Consider the following 14,485-nt stretch of genomic DNA (forward strand, 5'->3'; position numbering starts at 1 on the left):
GCTGCCAATATGGAGTGCTGAAGACTTTTCCATTTCAAATAGCACTGCTTATGGGGGGCATGTGTCTCATGTTTTGGAAACTTTTCATACATTTTTTTCCATCTGATGTTTGCTGTTTTAAGCCCATCTTTGCTATTTAGTGCACTTTTTGATGGTGCTTTCTGCTCATGAGAGAAGAGCAGACATGGGATGCAGTATAGAGCTTTTGCACTTTCACTATATATAAGCCAATCTCTTCTGATTTTCTCACGGCCATTAGCGGACTTTGCATACTGAAGGTCGTTGGGAATGGTTTGCCCTCCATATCTTTAGGTGTGATATTTCCAATACCAGGTTTTGCTCCACCTTCACTGGCTAGCATTTGAACAATAGTTTTCCTGTGCTTATCAGTAAGAGTTGTTGGCCATAATCCTGGGTCCTCTGACAATCCCTCACCAGTATCCCTAAGTCTCTCATTCTCTTCTCTTTCCTCTTCAGCTCTGTCCTCCTGCTCCTGACTACCTTCATCACATTCTTCACTTTCCCTCTCATCACTTATATGAATATCAACCTCATCTTCTATTTCTGCCTCTGCTACAAGAGGAAATAATTACAGTTTAAAGTTTCAATGTGTACAATAACAATGTACCCATTTTGCTTATTTCCTCTTATAACACTTAATTAATAATTACTAAGTGTTAAAACAGGCAATTCCGCTAAAAGCTCACCTTGTCTCACTGTCACATTCACCTCACTGTCACTGCTTTCACCTGGCCATGATGAGGGGCCTGCTGCTGCAGCAGGGTCTGAAACTGAAATATATGGCTTCAACAAGGTATTCAAACAATACCTTTTTTTAAAGTGTAGGCTAAGTACAAGTTAATTGATGATTATTTGTCTGTTTAAAATAAATGCAGACTATAGAATCACAGGGTACACTAACCGCCAAACTAGACATTCAGTCAGTTACGTTTTAAAATAAGTAATTTTCAATCATTAAGATGTGCATTAAACTGAGAACAATCCTGTACTTTAATGTAAGAGCGTGTGCGAGCTAATTTGCATAACAATGCGGTAAAATAGGCGCTAACGATCTGTGTTTTCGCGGGTGTTAGATTTTGACAACGGAGGGAAATATGCAACTGGGACAACTGCAGCAGAAGAGGAGACAAGCTGCGCCGCTGCCTGGAGTGGCAGTGTGTTGAGCTCCCAGCTCCGCCTCCGTCTGCTTCTCACTCCCTGTTATTTACCCAGAAACATTGTTTACTCGCTATGTAGGGGTGTGATACTATAAAGTATTGGTATATTATTCAAATAGAGTACGAACATAAATGTATGCTATTCTACCTGGAGTAGATATTTATGTTAAAACAACAATGTCAATGCTCGATGATGCATTTGGAGCTCACCTTTCTTTTCAAAAAACTGAGTGAGCAACTGCTTGCCCTCATTTGCCTTTCTCTCTTTAATCTTATTTTCTTTTCGTTTTTGAGCCCCTGATTTTCCTTTCTTAAGGAAAGACATCCCCTGTAGTTCCTAACACGGTTCACTCCAGCTCTTGTCTCATCAACTGATTCACCGCGGGTCCGCAGCAGAAGCGCCTGACCTGCGGGTCGTACCATTTACATTGATTCGAGAGGGGTGGTGGGGCCCTGCACAGCATGAAAATGACTTTTTTTATACCAAACCAGTGCCTGACTTCAACTTTAGTTTTCCACAGGAACTTTTTTATTTGTACATTAATGCTATACAAATGTTAGTGCATTTATATGCATGTATAGAAAACTGACTTCTAAGGGCCCCCCCCCCCCCCCCCCCCCGCCTCGGGCCCTGGGTACTCGGTACCCTTTACCCCCCCAGTCCGACGCCCCTGGAAGAGCATAAACAGCTGTGCTATACCAGGCAAACTAAAACTCTGGTGCTTTCAGTTTGGTCTACTGCCAAGGTTGCTGTGGCCACTGACTGTGTACGAGGTTTCTTTGACAACAGTGGATAAGCTGGAAGCGTTAATAAGTTCCTACACCAGGAAATGGTTGGGAGTTCCACGCTGCCTCAGCAGAGTGGGACTTTATTGTAAAGGAGTATTGCAGCTGCCAGTCTCTGCTTTAACCGAGGAGTTTAAGTGTGCCAAGGTCAGACTGGAAATGACTTTAGCAGAGTCACGCGACAAATGTGTAATGGAGGCAGCCCCTGTGGTAAAAACTGGTAGAAAGTGGTCAGCAAAGAAATCTGTAGTAGAGGGAAAGGCTGACCTTCAAATTGGGGATATCGTGGGACAGGTACAGCATGGAAGAGGGGGTTTTGGGCTCAGTTTAGCTCCTCCTAAATGGCACAGGGCAGGCCCAGCTCAAAGGAGGAAGCTGGTAGTCAACAAGTTGCGAAAGCAGGAGGAGAGGATGAGATGTATAAAGGCCAGAGTGGATGAGATGTGAGAGTGTGGAACAACGCAAAATGGGCTGGCAAGACCTTTGGTCAATGGAAGAGAGTAGGATCAGTTTCCTTATTAGGTCAACATATGATGTTCTCCCATCACCGCAGATCCTAAACCTCTGGGTAGGAGAGGATCCCTCTTGTCCTTTGTGTTCATCACCTGCCACATTAAGGCACATTTTGACAGGATGTAAGGTGGCTCTTAGCCAAGGTCGGTTTACTTGGCGCCATGACCAAGTATTGCGATGTTTGGCTTTAGCATTTGAAGACAAGCGTAGTATGACCAATAAGTTGCCGCCTGTTCTAGCAAAACATTACACGCAGAAGACAATATTCCTCCGCCCAGGCGAGCAACCACCAAGAAAAGGTGCTAACACCAATTCTCGCCCAGGACAACGGGAAGCTGCTAGGGACTGGAAAATGCTGGCTGATCTTGATCAATGGCTTATTTTTCCACCTGAGATTACCACCACTAACTTACGACCAGATATTGTTTTGTGGTCTGGATCAGCACGCATTGTTCAACTAATAGAGTTAACAGTGCCATAGGGAGGATGCGGTAGATGAGGCATATGAGAGGAAGAAACTGCGGTATCCTCATCTGGCCACTGAAGCAGAACAGCGAGGATGGAGAGTCCAGGTTTATCCAGTGGAAGTGGGTTGTCGAGGTTTTTTGGCACACTTTACAACCCGGTTCCTCAGAGACGTCGGATTCAGTGGCCAAGAGTTGCGTCGCACAGTAAAGAACTTATCTGAAGCAGCAGAAAGGAGCAGCATCTGGCTGTGGTTGAGACGGAAAGATTCTGGCTGGCTGTGTACAGGCCGCCATGCTACGGTTTCGTAGAATTCTTTAAAACTTGAAGAGTCTGTTGGTTTATTTGTATAGGTTGTATAGTATTTACAGTCATTACGTTCCTGTGTATGTTGCGTGAATGACGGGTGGTTGGGCAGATATTGTGTTTTGCGGTAGGTGGTATGCCATACGGAACCGTTGCCACTGAAACTGCATATTAATGCACCAGTGGGGCTCGACAGCCTTAGTCAAACGGGTTGGCGTGTATGGTTGGGTTGCGGAGAGATTGTGGTTAGGTCTCAGCAGCAGGAGGGATGTAGAGGTCAGTAAGCTGGGCTGAGTTGAGTGGGGGACGGAGGGGGGTGACTCTGGGACGCCAGAGTCACTGTCGAGCCCTCTTGAGGTGTCGTGAGCTAGTTGACGAAACACTGAGGACGGAAGGTGCCCACTTGAAGACCCTAGAGATGTCCCCTACTTAGCTCAATCCAGACGGTTGTCATGGGGGGACTGCACTGTGATTGCAGCCATTGTGTGTGTTGACGCGTGTCAACACTAGACAGAAGGAGATTTACATCACCATATGGAAAGAAGCGTAAATGGATGGAGAAGCATAGGTTACTGTAAAGCTATGTCTTAGTTGGTGCTTATCTTGGCGAAAGCCGAGTACAAATCAGCATGAAGTTTTAACATCTACTCTCGTGTAATGGAAATCAGTTATGAAATTGATTTAAATATACAAATAAGAAATGTTGGAAAGAATGATACAACTTTTAATTTAAACATAATACTACACCGCCAGTAGGTGGTGGCAGGCGACCGTCTTAATGAGTGAGTCATTGATTCATTCAAACGGCTGATTCATTCAAGAATGAAGGCCCTGTCCTAAATGGCGCACTTCATGGAGACTTTCGGTCTCGTTGACTTAATTTGCGCGTGCTCGCCGAGTCTACGAGTCCGTAGGCCGTCCCATTTAGCATTTTAACGCTCTGAAGTGTGCTCAGCAGCGCCCCCTTTGTACCCTTGAAGCGTTCTTCCGCGAAGCCCGCATAGATGCAGGCTCCACGCACTTTAACTACCCAGGAATCCTTGCGAAATGCCAATCAGAAAACTGATGGGAGGAGATTTCGCTCAATGAATGTTAACATGGCTCTATGATATAGGCGTACATTTTACCAGTTGTTACTTACAGTTTATACAAACATTATCGACCAGTGGTTGATATCTCAAACATAATAATAGCGTGTTAAATAATACGATCGCATTATGATTCATTACATAAATAGAACCGAATGTCATGGCTTTACTGAGTCATATAAACGTAGTATGAATATTGAAACCTATACATTTTTCTTAAACTCATTTACATTTTAATTTTGTGTTAAAATTGAACATTATGTATTATTATGTACAACTGTATTGATCATTTACATAACCATGACATCTATTCTAATGCCCAGGTGGCATATACAGTTATAGAAATGTAAAAGCAGGCTGTGTAGTTCACATGGACATAATATTTGGGAGAATAAAATAAATCCTGTTCTCGATGCTAAAGACTGTAATTTTTTTAATGATATTTGTGATATTTTTCTAATAAAGGGACTGATGAGATGACCTTTAAGTTTATTCAGCTTTGACGTCTGAGCTGAGACCTTCTTCCTGTTTCCGGCGTGACGATCGAGTCTGTCACAAAAATACCTCTCAATGCGCCCTCGCGCTAAGGGCCCTATAGGTCTGCACTACATGACGTCACCGAAGTGTGGACTCTGAGGAAGTCCACAAGTCCGGAGTGTGCCATTTGGGACAGGGCCACAGATGTTTATGAATGGGTCATTGAATCTTTGACTTAACCGATTGTTCAAAATGCTGAATCATTCAGTAACGAAAACAGGTTGAGTGTTCCTGTGAGATGCGCTGTGGTTCTGCTGTGATTTTTGTTTGGAACTATTTTTGCTGCTGAAACAGAACAAAAACAGTCAATATTGCATCTAAAATGTAATTAACTTAATTTTAACTGTTTATTGAACTGTTGTAGGAAATCAATGTCACATTTTCAATCGTGATAGTAGTCAGGAAAAATAATTGAGGTTGCTTAACATATGTTAATAATATAAAAACTAGATTTTTTATAGGCAGTATGTTGTTAACTGAGTGTGTGTGTGTGTGTGTGTGCTCAGTGCTGCGCTCATTTGTGTAGATTTCTCCTCGAGAGGCTGCGCGAGCGTCAACAGCGCAACCTTACCGTCAGTTATACATTATCCACAATCGATCGCAACTTACAATAAATGTAATAAAATCAGAATCATTCTCTCGGATTAGTGATTCCCTAGTCATTTGTTTATTTTTGTTATTGATATATATATATATTTGTTCTAATCAGGCTACTTGTCCGGTCGGGCAAGAAAATTCTCAAATACTTGTCCCTTACTCCTCTCTTAATTACTGGACATGAATTGGAAAATAATCCTCTAAAGGTGGTTTAGAACCGTAATAGCAATCGGTGCATACTATAGCATTCAATACACAAAGAATCGTTTATGAATGCACCTTTAAAAAAGTTATGGAAATAAAATGTCTTCAAATACGATATTAAAAAATATTTAAATTTTATCAGTTTTTATTGAAACTCATCATTGCCTGGAACACACAAAGGATGGCATTTACTGCAGAGGAGAGTGTGGGTTAGGGCAGGTGGACGGGATTTTGGGTAAGGGGGGGTTTGGCTGTTACCCACTGTACTGTACTGTACTGGGAGGCTCACATTCACCAAATTTGAAAACTCCTGTTCTAGAGCATTTGATGTTTGCATCTATTATCTTTAAACTGATTATGCAATTGGCGTGATACATTTACCTGACATAATAAATTGTAAACATTTGATTTTATTCTAATGGACACTGACATTATTTTCAGTAAAGAGTTAAAAAGAATAGTCAAACATTTGCGCACACTAAAAAATGCACAGATGTCATTAAAACCTTTTTCATGGAGTCAGATGAAATAACGAGTTAATACATATGAGAAAATGTATTTCATTTAATCAAATTACTTTGCCACGCGGAAAGACAGAGACCTTCACCCGCGGATCGGACATGCCTCCTTTGGGCCGATCGATATATATATATATATATATATATATATATATATATATAGTCTGAGGTGATGATAGTTTTTAATTTTATTTTTTACGAATTAGTTTTGTTTCTTGTCAGTGGATCGGAGCTTGTAGCCTATCACACTCGCCTAGTCACTTGACTGTTTCAAACAATGTAGGACCCCAAATTTTCCAAACTTGTTTGAGTTTCTTTCTTCTGCTAATCACACAGGAAGATATATTTAAGAATGTCAGTAAACAAGTCGTGTGCAGTGGCGGCTAGTCGAACATTTTCTAGGTTGGGCTGTGCCACATCCAACAATTTTAACAAACATCCCAGTATGATTTTAACAGAAGGAAAACATGTTAAGACTTAAATCATCTTTTGAAGGCTTGAAAAATAATTTAAATAAAGATAGGCTAATTGATTTGACCATGTTCAGGATTAAGCTTGAGGATGATTCTCACAAAACTTTATTTTCTGCCAGTTTTTTTTAAGGTAGCCTAAAATAAAAATACTTATTCAATACCTTTTTCATAAACCATAATTTATGTATACAGTTGTTAGAAATGGAAATGAAATGGTCCAAACGAAAAGTGCCCCAATTCTTGGTCCTTTATTATGAACAGATAATACAATAAACCAGCGCTGGTTGGAGTAGAAGCTCAACCCAATATCCTTTGTCTAGGGTTTATATAGTGAAAGTCTTAAACAAAAGAATACAAGTCTAACCAATAAAATCAAACATTACATCATAGATATCATATAGACGTTATATAACAGCTTCTTAATATGGGCAGTATCCTGTTAGATTTCCACAGGATCCTTTGGATCCTAGGAGCTTTTCAAACACACAATGTATAGAAAGGAACGAACATTGAGAAAGGAGGGGCTGAGTAGTCCTCTCTTAACGGATACCAGATGTTTAACATACACACAAAAGGAAAAATGTACAGACGTGGCAGTTTTGCTGCCTAGTATAAAAATCATACATAGACTATTGTTTTGTATGCTGAAGGAGAAAGATATTTCTAACAATGGCCACTTTGATAAGATGATTATAATAGAATTATCGTATCACATACTTTTCAGCATACTCATTCTAGTACCATAATACATGAGATATTCTTCAATCAAACATTTCCTTCAAAATCACTAATACTTAACAGTTCTGTTCATCAAAGCATATTGGGAGGATACAAATGTATTCATCGCACGATGAATCAACATCCTAATAAATGGAATAATACAACAAACAATAAATGCAAGGATTAAAAGTATAACTCCTATTGGGATTAAAGCAGATATAAGCATTTGTTTCCAATTTGTGATCCAATCTAGAAAACCACTTCTATCGCTCACTTCTCTCCTCTGTAGCTCGTCAGCAATTCTTGTCATATTATCTATTCCATCAGCTATAATGTGACCATCTGCATCATTGTCAGGGATGTACGTACAACACGAAATTCCAACAATCACGCATACTCCTCCGCGAGAAGCGGTAAGTTGATCCAAGACTAAACGATTCTGTAAGGCAGTTAAGCGAAGTGCTCGAAGCTCTTCTTTTACACCAGCTAAAGTGTTCCTTGTAGTTTTAATAAAGGAAATCAATTCATATCTGGTAACTTCTACTTCAATTTGCAGACTGGTTACACCTATCATTGGAAAAATACCTTCAAAGAATTTTTCTGTACCAGTCCATAATCGGTGTTCTTTTGGTACTGGATTATCTCTACCCAAACTACTAACTGAACTGCGGTCAGAGAGAGCACGTGTGTTCCTTTGATTGTTTACTCTATCATTTCTTTGTTGTCTAATAACTATAGAATATTCTTCCAAAGTTACTAGGGCACATCGTCCACTCCAGTTAAAAGGTAACGAGGTATAAACCATGTGCCCGCATAACCAAAACCAATCTTTCAAAGCTCTTGTTCCTTTTACAGATGGCACATACCTATTACAATTTTTACCCGAATAAAGTCCACAATACTCATCACATAATTCTTGTTCTTCGGGAGTTGCCCCTGCATAAGCATGCAGAGTAGTTAGAGGGAGTGAAGATCTTTTTGAGCATTCTTCCACGTCAAATGTTCCTTTTCCCGTCAAACAGCTCAAACAACAGGGCATATTTCGTACTTCACAACGGCGATATATTTGATTACATTTATTCTCAGGAATTGAACCCAATGTTGCGGCTCCTATTTTTCTTTCCATACAGAACAACGAATCTGGAATAGGACCTACAGTTGCCACTTTAACATGTACTTGTACTGCAACTGTCAATACCCGATTACCAGGACAAGTCCAATTTCCTGTTGAATTTTGGGGAGCAAGTGCACCAATATTACTAAGATATAAGGGACAGAACAGTTCTTCTTCTGTCGTTGGCGATTGAACAGTTACATGAGGTCCAGAAGCACTTTGTGGCATTTTTGTACAAACATAACAGTCACCCTGTTTTCCTGTAGACTTAGCAGTGAAGTTGGCTAACCTCCACCACATATTGGAAGCAAACGCATGTGGTTCGTCTTCCTGTTTCAACCAAGTTTCATTGCCACTGCCAATAAGTGCTTGTGTATATATGAGCATGCTTGTCAGCACGATCAGGCATATTATCAACTTTGCAGACATGGCTTAATGGATTCAATGATAATTATTGCTAATTTCAATCAGCAATCTCGTTACTCGTCTGCTTCTCTTCCTCGTTCTCCTTTCGATCACCACTTCCGCATAGGCTTATGCGTTCCCCTGGGATGGAGCTGCTTTCACTCGGCTAGCATGGATCCACTGGGGCTGGAGATCAGTCAGAACACCTGTCCTCGTCACAGCGATAACAGTGGATGGTCCTAAGTAGTTCGGCTCACCGAGTTTCGTGGGCTTCAAACACTTTATGAGCACCTGCTGTCCTGGAACAAACGGGTGCGTTGGCTTTTCAATTATCTCCCTCCTCCAGGACAGATGTAGACACATCTGGCCTGCAGGCAGTCGAAGTTTGGAGTCTGGTCAGGCAGTCGTGGTCATCGCTCTCAAATTCACCATCCGTCAACAACCATGATCGCTGCAGCAGCCACTGCACGTAAACAGGCCGGGAGTCCCCGAGCCACTGGATCAAGAGTTTTAGACAAATAAGCTACTGGACGAAAGGTACCCCCATGCTCTTGGGCCAGGATTCCCGCGGCCGTGCCCCCACCTTCGTGCACGTACAGGTGAAAATCGTCGGTATAGGACGGAAGGCCGAGGGCAGGAGGCCTTAACAGGGAGGACTTTAAATGTCTGAACGCTTGGTCCATTTCACTTGTCCATGTAATGTCCTCTTTGTCATCCAGCGTAGCATCTCGCAGGATTTTGTCATACATGGAACAGTTCGGTACCCATGATCGACAGTAATTGACCAGTCCCAGAAAGCTTTGCATTTGCTTTCGTGTTGATGGGTGCTTGAACGAAGCGATAGCTTTGACTCTGTCCGCCGACAGGCGAACTTGGCCTTGTGACAGTTCATGGCCGAGGTAAGTGACTTTCCTCTTCACCCACTGAAGTTTCTCTTTAGATGCCTTGAAACCAGCCTCTGCTAAAACGTTGCAGACAATAGTAGTGGCAGCAGCACACAGGTCCGCAGAAGCACCAGTGACGAGAATGTCATCAGCGTATTGGAGCAGACAGGTGTCAGGAGGGAGTCTGACATCCTTCAGCGTTGCGTGCACTACAGCGGAGAAAACGGCCGGAGAGTCCTTAAATCCCTGGGGTAATCTAGTCCAGCTGTATTGGCAATTCTGAAAACAGAAAGCAAAAAGTGGCTGTGTTCGTTGGTCAACAGGAATGCTGAAAAAGGCGGAGCATAAATCAATAACAGAAAAAAATGTATGTTCCAAAGGAATAGAATTAATAATAGTCTGTACATCTGGCACAATGGGAGCAAGTGGTTTTATCAATTCATTAATTTTTCTCAAATCTTGCGTTAAGCGCCAAGAACCATTTGCTTTCCTGATTGGATTAATTGGTGTGTTGTAAGGTGAATGAGTGGGGACCAGAATGCCTTGAGCCAGAAACTGATCAATGAGAAGTCGAATTCCCTCCTCCTTTTCCTTTGAAAGCGGGTATTGTTTTTGAAACACAGGCCTATTCGTTGTCAAATTAGCCACATAAGGTTGAATGTCGAGTAGGCCTACGTCATCCTTATGCGCCGCCCACAGTTTCGGGTTTACCCCAGCAACTTCCTGTCCGAGCTCAGTTGCAGACACATCCTCGAAGGGAGCACTTCCTGTGTCGGTCGTAAGAGAAAAGGCTGCTGGAAACATGAGTTGCAAAGAGTCAGAGTCAAATTCCAATTTAACGCCCATCTTGTGCATTAAATCTCTTCCTAACAAACAGAATGGAGAATCGGGAATTATTGCAAACTCATGCATTTTGAATAATGATGGTACATCATTAGAGGTAACTGGTAAAGTTGGTGTCAAATTACAAACCACAGGAACATTGTCTATTCCTATAGAATTTAGTTTTTTTCCTGTAATTGGTCCCTCATACACAGTAGAAGACAGCGATGAGATGGAGGCGCCGCTGTCAATTAAAAAAACATATGGCTTGTGGTCAACATTCAATTCAATAAAGGGCAAAACATTTGACTTGTTTGCATAACTCATTGAAATCTGTGAAAAGTTATCAGAAAAATGCAGCACCTTTTCTCGGCACAGTCATTGCTTTTGCCATGCGTTTGGATAAACAGGTCTCTGTCTTTCAGAGGGAGGAATGAAGGGAGGGGGTTTTGGCATCGGGCCATCAGAGCGCCTGAACATCTGTTTATCATTATTTCGCTGAAATCTCTCAGCTCTTTTCTTACAAAAGCGTTGCGTGTGTCCGCGACACCCACAGAAAAAACACTTTATGTCCCTTCCGTCATTGGGTGGCGGGCGATTTTGGACAGCGGAACTAACTTGAAACATTGCGGGAACTTTTCCTCTGGAGTGGTCAAATGCCCCAGCAGAGGAAAGTTCACGCAAGCGTCTGCCCAATTCATCAACAGAAATGTTACTAATGTTGGTGGTAGTGATTCGAATCATTTGTGCAGTCTCGTTGTGCATGTTATTCAAAAACGTGTTCACAAACAACAAACAATTATCCTCATCAATAGGAATCGCAGATTCGTGAATCCAAGCATTTCGAAATCGATTAAAAAATGCAAGTGGACTTTCTCCCACCTTTTGCTTTGTGTTCGCTGCGTGAGAAATGTCCTGTTTAGCAGAAGACAACTTCACTAAAAAGGCAGTCAGTTGTTTGAAAAATAGTTTCAGTTTACCAGGACTGGCCCAAATCCAGTCGGGATTATAGTCCCCGTAATCAGCGATCCTAAATGCGCTTGTGGGGTCGGACAAATCAACAGGATCCGAATCTTTAAACACAATACCCCGGACGGGTGGTGAGTCGTTCACTGGGTCTAACAAATCAACCTCAGCAATTAATTCTTCCTCTGTAATGTCGGCAGGCAACGTTTTAGTCAAAATAAAACGATAATCACGACCAGTAAGTTGGCTGTACGCCGTTAAGCGTTTAAGCATCGAAACAAATTGATGTGGCGACCGTGCTGGGTCTGGCAATTCCTTAGAAATTGCCATCACTTCAGAAATTTGCAACGGATGAACTTTGAATCCTTCTGAAGTTTCAACAAAAGGACACAAAGTCGGAGTCGTCAGATCGGGGTACAATCTATTTTTTGTTGGTTCAGAAAGAGTCGGAATACACTCGTATTTTGGAGGTAGGGGGGTTTTTGCTACAACAGGCTGCGGGACAACTTGCTGTTCCACAGACTGTGAGAGCCTTTTTTTCTCCTCCATAGGCTGCGAGAGCCCCTCCCCTAGCAGAGAATTTCTGTCTCTCTCGGCCGGAGAAGAAAGGACGGCAGAAACTACACTCTCTCTCACAGCCAATTCAGTTTGTGGAATCATATTATTGCCTGTATTGTCAACTCTTTGTGGACCTTTGTTCCAATAACATTGCATGTCCTTCCAAATTTTATAAGATTGTTTCATGTATGAATAATCCCAATCGGGGTCGCCCCAATTTCCAAAAATCATATCTTTTGCTGCGTGTAAATCCGCGTCTTTGAAGGAGCCGTCACGGGGAAACGGATCTAATTGTGTTTTGCCAGTTGACCAGCCAGCTAAATTTGACAAATATGGCTCCGTAAAAAATGCTTGATTATTTCTAATCATAAAGTCTTTCGGAGATTCATCTTTTAACGGTGGACTAATTTTATTCCCCATTATCAACACAAAAATTTCTCCGTGATGCAACTTAAACAAATAAGTATGGCCAAATAGAAAGCAAAATAAAAAACATGCAGTAGAAAATTAATTGTGTTAGTAAATTGGCCAATAAAGAGAGAAATGAGAGAAGAGAAAAACTGAGAGAGAGAGAAAAAATAAAAAAAAATAATAATAATAAAATAAAATAATGTATTATCTATCCATAACCAAGACCAAAGGTAAATCGAAATACAATTTGCAAGAGAAAAACCGAATATCTCGTGTCAAATCTATATTTCCAAACGGAGGAAAGTGATCAGTTTTCCTGCCGTTCCTCCCGCGTTCAAACACAAACACGAGGATAACGTCCCGTATTTATTTATACGACGGACAAACGTCCCGCATTTATTTATACGACGGACAAACGTCCCGCATTTATTTATGCGACGGACAAACGTCCCGCATTTATTTATGCGACGGACAAACGTCCCGCATATACGACGGACAAATCGCCCCGCATATACGACGGACAGGCGTCCCGCATATACGACGGACAGGCGTCCCGCATATACGACGGACAGGCGTCCCGCATATACGACGGACAAACAAACAAATTTCACCAAATATGGTGAAAATCACGGCACTATAGGTAAAATTTTCTCAGCAGACAGGAAGAATCAACCTTTTCTTTTGTAAAAAAAATTTAATTCTTACCTGTCTGGAGAAATCCCGGACGAGCAACCCAAATTGTTAGAAATGGAAATGAAATGGTCCAAACGAAAAGTGCCCCAATTCTTGGTCCTTTATTATGAACAGATAATACAATAAACCAGCGCTGGTTGGAGTAGAAGCTCAACCCAATATCCTTTGTCTAGGGTTTATATAGTGAAAGTCTTAAACAAAAGAATACAAGTCTAACCAATAAAATCAAACATTACATCATAGATATCATATAGACGTTATATAACAGCTTCTTAATATGGGCAGTATCCTGTTAGATTTCCACAGGATCCTTTGGATCCTAGGAGCTTTTCAAACACACAATGTATAGAAAGGAACGAACATTGAGAAAGGAGGGGCTGAGTAGTCCTCTCTTAACGGATACCAGATGTTTAACATACACACAAAAGGAAAAATGTACAGACGTGGCAGTTTTGCTGCCTAGTATAAAAATCATACATAGACTATTGTTTTGTATGCTGAAGGAGAAAGATATTTCTAACAACAGTGCAACAGCGAAAACTGTGAGGAAAAAAGCTTTAGAGTTGCCAACAGACACGGAGATATCAAAAGACCAATACAAGCCATCTAGCATTATGATTGCAAGTTGCATCATCCAGGACCTGAACGAGTGATTGCCGAAAAGCGCCGTTATTATTGGATCATTCGTGGACGTGAAGCCATTCTTAGGCATCAGCAAAGACATAATCTGCATAAGAAGTGTAATCTCTGGTGCAAACGCATTCAGTGAGTGTTTTACATGTAAGTGAGTTGTCTGTTTATAAACACCCAAAGTTAACTTTTGTTTACTTGTGTCCACAATGACATGAAGTTATAAACTAAACTGGAGGTTAAGCCAGAGGAATAAACCAAGAGAGATTTAGAACAAGGAAGGAAGAGTGTGTTGCCATGGTGATTCAGGTTCAAATAGTCACCATGGTGGGGCCCTGGATAAAAGGACAGGTAAATAATGCTCAAATAGCAAACACTCTCTGACAATCTCAAAGCCATTAGTCGCTGATAACATTATAATAAGCCCCAAAGTTTTCACAGGACTATTAAAACTCTATTTTAGCATATATAATGTGAATATTCATTATGTATTTTACTCATTGGATGTAAATACCCATCTTGGTTTGAAAACCCCTCACTGATTGGGTAACACCCACTACCATTCCACATATGCTTTCATGATTCTATCATCCACTACTAATAAATATTACCTCAAT

Source organism: Siphateles boraxobius, unplaced genomic scaffold (assembly GCF_051911475.1).
Source record: "Siphateles boraxobius isolate OS27281-9 unplaced genomic scaffold, OSU_SipBor_1 183, whole genome shotgun sequence".
Classification (NCBI taxonomy): domain Eukaryota; kingdom Metazoa; phylum Chordata; class Actinopteri; order Cypriniformes; family Leuciscidae; genus Siphateles; species Siphateles boraxobius.